Here is a 7,303-nt window from a genome sequence, read left to right as displayed (position 1 = left end):
TCCTCCTCCCACGGGTAACCACATCCTGACTTTTAACATCATAGATTAGTTTTGTTTTGCTTGTTTCTAAACTTCTAGAAAGGGAATTACACTGTACATAGTCTTTTCTATTTGGCTTCTTTAACTTTACATTATATTGGAGAAATTCTTACCTGTTACGTATAGCAGATCACTCATTTTCATCGCTCAATAGTAGTCTATTGTATGCATATACAATATAGCCATTCTGACATTGAAGGACATTTGGATTTGCTAGTTTGAGGCAACTACGAACAGTGCTGCTCTGTATATTCTTATATGTGTCTTTGGTATATATAAGTATGCATTTCTATCTTCACATACCTAGGAATGGACTTTTTGGTTGATTATTCTATGTGAGCCTTCAGCTTTAGCAGCTGCTACTGAGCAGTGTTGTAACATGGTTTTTTACTAAACTACAAACTACCAGTAGTATATGAGCATTTCTGTTGCTCCAGATCCTCAACAACAGTTGGTATTGTAATTTTAGCTATTAGGGTGGGATAGAACTCATTTTTAAATTTTAAGTAACTTACTAGAGCCCATGGTTCCCTTAAAAAAAAAATAAAAGTATACATTTTTGAGTGTATGTTATTTGTCTTGGTAGAAAGCCATTCACCGAATTGTTAATTGTAATTATCTGGGTGGTGGAATTATGGGTCATTTTGTTTCTTTGCTTTATATTTATTTCTACTTTTTAAATTTGCAAAATGAACATGTTGTGGTAACAGAAATAATATGAAAAGTGGCAGTATTTCCCAAAGTCTTTTTGTTAAAACATACATTTTAAGGATGCTAATAGAGATTCCTGAAGATAGTTTCAAGGCCAAGTATGACTTGTTCACCGCAAAGTTGCTCAGACTTAAAAATGTTAACGTGTTTTCTGACTTCCATATGCATGAGTATTGTGCCTGGTTTCTGGGACTTGTAATTTCCAAAATAACTTTTTCTACCTCAGGGAACCGAGGTACTAACAAACTTTATTTGCAAAATGTTAAAATGGGAGGTTCAAAAATGTAGCACATAAAAATAGATTACAATAAAGTAAATAATCCTTACTACAGAGGAAGTGTCCACAAACAGGTCTTCCATGTGTGACTGAACACTTCGAGAATTTTTATGCTGCTTTCAGTGAATCTGAAGTTATCCAAAATATCAATCCAAGAGTCTAGTTCCATGGTACTTTTCCGTTTTTCCTCCTATATTGGAAAGTTAGCTACTTTGAGTGTTATGATAATCATTACACTGGGTTTAGATTATAAGGTTTAAAATCCTACAGATAGAGGTCACAGGACCCATAGCATCTTTGACCTCAGGTTTGTTTTTTTTTTTTATAATGGATCCTTTGGACTCCCAAAACCAACTTATTTTATAACAAGGCAAGACAAAGGAGATCCAGGCTGCTTTCAAAAAGAAATTTCTAGTTGGTCATGCAAATTGCAGATACTTGCCACCATAGTCCAACAATAAAATTTAACAACCAAAGGGTTTTACTGAGGGCCAGAATTATTCACCAGCATTGCCAAGTTCTTAACACATTGCGAGATATGGGATACTGCCAAGTGTGTTAGCCAACTTGGCAGTGTTACAAAAGGGTGTGGTTCGGAGTAAGAGACTTGGGTTTGAATTTCAGTTCCAGCATTGACTCTATTCAGTGACTTTTTATGACATTTAATTTCCTTGACTATGAAATAAGAATGGTAATACCTCCATTTAGGTTGTTGAAATTAAGCTAGTATGTGTGAAAGTGCCTGCCCTGTACCAAAGATAGCAGGGTTCTCAATGAATAGGGTTTCCTTCTTTGATGAAACGAAGTGTAAGCATTGGCAAGGCTACAGCTGATCGACTTCCATAGCCAAAATATTTCTCCACTCAGTTTCACACAATTGGATGCTTTTGTTACTGCTCTGTCTTCCACCACCCCCAATCCTTTCTTCTGGTACCATAACCTCTTCTTTCTCTCCTCACACCATCCTGGTTTTCCTTCTCCAAAAGGAACAATGCTTCAACCAATTTTTGATAATGTTACAATAAACTTCAAGGTGCTTTACCCTCTCCATTATTCAAGTAAGAACACTTGAAAAAGCAAAAACTTAGGGAACCTGACCAAGTTTTAGGACAATCCTTGATGGGCATTTTTGCTTCAGGGAACTTCTTAATATGCCCCAAACTGATTGAGTAATTACTGACACCTACTACATGCTAGGTATTTTCTAGGCTTGGCCAGCACTGTGTAGTAGACCTTTTTGCTGAATAGCCTGGTCTTGCCCTTTTAATTTTCTCAGACTATTTTAACTAGAAATCTGTTTTTTGAAGAGTCAGCATTCTTGGGCCTACTTCTAGATCTTCTCACATTCAGATAGCACTCTCACAGCAAAGAAGAAAATGAAGAGACAAAGATATCAGTGACGTAAGATATCTAGGCTAATCTGTGCTTAAGTATTTTGGAAATACGAAGTTGAATTTTTGCTGTTAACTGGCACACTAAGAACTTTTCAAAGTTCTGAATTTTAGTACTCACCTTAGATAACTTGTAGGTACCTCTTTTACTCTGTTTCAGAAACCCCTCTAACTCGTAGGCTTTAAATCTTAGATTCCTCTGGTGTAGATATTCCTTATACTTCCTGGATTCCCCTCACCCACGACCATTAAGTTTTTAAATACACTACATAATGAAAACAACTTGGCAGCTCTAGAGTTCCCAGCTCTTCCGAAATGGAAACAGTTGAGCTAGGAAAGCCACTTTTAACTTCTTTCTTTAGATCTGAGTCTTAAAAACCTACTGAGTAACTAAATCAGATGCCTCTGGGCAGCCAGACTTTAAATGCAACTTAGCAATACACATGCTAGGATCATATAATATTCTGTTGGTGAAGATTATGTGAGTGATAGCATGTAATGTCCTCTAAAGCAGGGTTTTCTTAGAAGAAAATGCTTCTCTGAAAGTCTCAATCTTTTCAAATCCCTTTTAAAGGCTGAGAACAGTCTTTTTAACTAAGGCACATGCTAATTATATTCTCCATATTATATAATTCAGTAGAGTAGTTAAGAGCCCTGAATTATTGCTGACCTATATCATGTAAAATAACTGAAAATGTCCCTCTGTCTGTGTAAGTAATTAGAGACCTCACCAGAGGATCAGCATAGCTTACTTGGCCAAAACCAATCAAAACAAATCCTCCAAACAAAAAAAAGTGAAACAAAACAAACATCCCATACTTCTAGGTAGAAATTGGAGACCTTAGTCTTTATCTGGCTTGCCAGTGGTGATAAAACCCAGGAATGTAGGGCACCTGGGTGGCTCAGTTTGTTGAGCAACTGCATTCTGCTGGGCTCATGATCCTGGAGTCCCAGGTCAAGTCCCTCATCCCACATCGGGCTCCCTGCTCAGCAGGGAGTCTGCTTCTCCCGCTGACCTCTCTCCTCTCATGCTCTCTCTCTCTTACATAAATAAATAAAATCTTTGAAAAAACTAACCAACAAACCAAAAGCCCAGGAATCATTGATATCTTCATCCATCCATAAACATTTATTACCTTTGGTCCTTAAGTACCTTTTACTTTTTTTTTTTTTTTTTAAGATTTAATTTAGGGAGCGAGAGAGAGAGAGAGAGAGAGAGAGAGAACAAGTAGGAGGGACAGAAGGAGAGAGAGAATCTCAAGCAGCCTCCCAGCTTAGTGGAGAGCCCAGCACAGGACTCAATCTCACAACCCTGAGATCATGACCTGAGTGGGAACAAGGAGTCCAATGTTCAGCTGATTGCCACCCAGGCACCCCTTAAGTACCTTTTTAAAGTAAAAATATAAAATATTTGGAACAAATGCTTTTGAAAATCAGTTAATAATCTATTATATTTACTATAGATATGCCAAAAGCTACATTGGTGGTAGCTTTCTTCTTTACCTTAAGTTCACTTCTAAGGAAATATAAGACATTAAATTACATTTACAACATTTACCTAGACAATAGTACCTGGACAACCATTTATTTGGTTTATGGTAGGCCAGACATGAATTTTTCTTGTTCTTTGTCTAGCTACTTTGTATATATTAAGGATCCATAAAAACCAATCCAGTGGGGTGCCTGGGTGACTCAGTCAGTTAAGTGTCTGCCTTGGGCTCAGGTAGTGATCCCAGGATCCTGGGATTGAGCCCTGCATTAGGCTCCCTGCTCCGCAACAGGTCTGCTTCTTCCTCTCCCTCTGCCTCTCTCCCAGTTCCTGCTTCTCTCTCTCTCGCTCTCTCAAATACATAAATAAAATCTTTAAAGCAAAACAAACAAAAAAACCAATACAGTGTGGGGTGCCTGGGTGGCTCAGTTGGTTAAGAATCTGCCTGTGGCTCAGGTCATGATCCCAGGGTCCCAGGGATTAAGCCCCACATTGTCAAGCTCCCTGTTCCGTGGGAGAATCTGCCTCTCCCTCTCCCTCTGTGCCCCACCCCCATGCTCCCTATGTTTATCTCGTGCTCTCTCTCAAACAAAAGCTTTAAAAAGAAAAAAAAAAAATACAATGAGACAGAGAGGTCAACTTGAAGATGTTGAATCTTGAATTCAAACATTAACTTATTTAAATGCTTAGTAGAGGGACGCCTGGGTGGCTCAGTTGGTTAAGCAGCTGCCTTCAGCTCGGGTCATGATCCCGGTACCCTGGGATTGAGTCCCACATCAGGCTCCTTGCTTGGCAGGGAGCCTGCTTCTCCCTCTGCCTCTGCCTACCACTCTGTCTGCCTGTGCTCACTCTCGCTCCTCAGTCTCTGATAAATAAAATGTTAAAAAAAAAAAAAAAAACACCTTTAAATGCTTAGTAGATTATAGATGCATCCCCCAACCCACTCTACTGAATCTCAGTGTTGGAACAATACATGACTTAAATGCAAACTCTATTGAAACTTTGCCAAGTATCTAGAAGTACAGTTTGGAATTATAATCTTTAGTAAGTTTATTTATTGATTAAATTACATGCTGTGTCTAATGTGCAATTATAGGTGTGACTCATCAGGTAAACTGTTTATTTAATAGCAAATGAATAAATATAAAATTGCTTTTGATTTAAAATATTAGCTCAAAACTATATAACACAAGGTGTGAACTCAAGGCAGAGGCCACATCTTCATTGCATTTTTGTATTCCCAGGTCCCGAGTACCTAACACACAGTAGACATTTAATGAATACATAGTTTTTGATTGCTATAATAGGGAAACATAAAATCTAAAAATAAAAATTTGTAAGTAGTTATGATAAGTTTCCATGGAAGCTATTCAGAAAACTTGGTTTAAGGCCTTTATTTTTAGTTTGTAGAATTGACTTTGATTTCTACAATTTTTTATTTTGGCTGGTGTTTGCTGTTGGTTTGGAAATTAAGTCTTTAAATGTAACATGCACATATGAATAAAGTAGTATTCCAAACAAGAAAAACCTGATATAGAAGCTTTTTAATGTGGCAATTATTGCTATAATTACTCTGTACATAAATGAAAAGTATTTGACAAAGCCCCAGAAAGGAAAGATGTACTCAAGTTGGGCCTAACCAGTTTTATTTTAAAGATACATTAAGTCTGTTGCACACAGTTAAAAAAACAAAACAGTTCTTCGGGAGCTGAGATACTTTCAATTTAAATAGTTTGCCCCATTCCTCATGAATTTTTGCTCTAATTTTTGCATGTATATTCAACTACTTTATTTGTAATTCTTTTAGATAAGTTAGTATTTTCATAAGAATAAAATAAGTTACATTCACTACGGTGTCTTCACACTCAGAAGGCAAAATGTTCAGTCCTTTGTGTATGAGGCAAGCGAAAAGATAAACATGAAGTTCCATTAATTAACCCAAGTTTTGAATATATTTTATTCAAAATCTGAGGTTGCAGAGTTTTGAAAACTGAAGTTTAAAAAAGGAGACGGTTATACATCTCATAGCTTGGCTTCTACTTAATGCGTATATCTTTATAAAAACCTCACAACCTTTAAAATTATTTACCCCTTTCAAATTTATAAAATATATGTACTTTGAAGTGTAAAGTCGCAGTAAGCACAAGAGCAAAAAAATCCTCATTTTAACAAGGCATAAATGGGCTCAGGGAAGTCAAATAACAAGGCACAAATACTTAGTTGGTCAGGTTCAGAGCCCAGATTAGCCCTGGTCTGCCTGATTTACAAGCTTGCACCTCAAGTTCAAGGTAAAGAAAGGCTTCACTGTTCTAAACCAAAGTCCCCAATAAGCCAGAATTACATGGCCACTAGAGAGCTAATTAAGAAAAACTGTTTAAATTATTTCCATGTTTCAGAGCTCTCCACCTCTCTGGACTCAGCGGCAGTTAAAATATGTGACCTAAGACATTTTTGTTTTCCCTTGAGAGGAAATGCACAGTTGGAAGAGAAGTTCACAAAAACACCTTTTCCACAAAGCAGCAATACGGCTTTTATCTTTTTAAAAAGCTCTCTTGTCACAGCCATTTGGTGGCAATTCATGCCCTCAAGTACTCACTTTAGTGATAGTTAACTCCCTTTTAGTCCGTCTCACAAGCCAGATTATAAATGACTTGAAATGGGGGGGGGAAAGGGGGGGGCTGTTCTTATTTTGAACCCATCGCGGAGCCTGGCACAGAGTGGCAGAGTGTGCATCCAATCAATACTTGTTGAATGGAATTACGCTGAAAAGCAGGGTGAGGTAAAGCCTTCTTCCATCTGCCAAAGACTTTGGTGCGGCTATATGGGTAATTTTCTTTCTTAGAAAGCTTTAATGTGAATGAAATTATTCCTTAGTGGGCATTTGAAAATTCCACTGAAAGCAGTTTAAAAAATTAAACATGCCCTCCTAGAGGTAGCTGGACAGATGAGAATGAAAAGTGACAGTGGCAAATCCGCATTGTTCAGAGAAGAGAAAGGTCAACAAAGAGTAGAAACAGAACCCTCAACCCACCCTGCATTCTTTCCCTGGAACGTTCTCAGCACATCCCTTATCATTCAAGTTCTTTAAATGCAGTTTCCTTGAAACTGACCGTACCCCATTTGAGTGAGGGGAGGACAGGAGAGGGAGGGAAAGAGATGGAGGAGGGGAAAGATTCTTTCGACAGCAGCGTCCACTTGGGGCCTTGGGGAGGCCGGGGTCACGGGGCCCTCCTTGCACCAGTGATCTACAACGTCTTGCCTGCGGTTTACAACCGCTCTTTAAAAATACTTTCCCTTTGGGACTGCCCTCGGCTTCTTCCTGCCAACCCCCCTTCTCTCCCCCCTCCCAGCCGCCTCAGGCAAAGAAATGCCTCAGCTTAGCCCGCAGGTCTTAGA

The sequence above is a fragment of the Lontra canadensis genome, unplaced genomic scaffold, assembly GCF_010015895.1.
Source record: "Lontra canadensis isolate GAN:19392208 unplaced genomic scaffold, GSC_riverotter_1.0 scaffold20, whole genome shotgun sequence".
Classification (NCBI taxonomy): domain Eukaryota; kingdom Metazoa; phylum Chordata; class Mammalia; order Carnivora; family Mustelidae; genus Lontra; species Lontra canadensis.
This window is presented reverse-complemented; position numbering follows the sequence as displayed.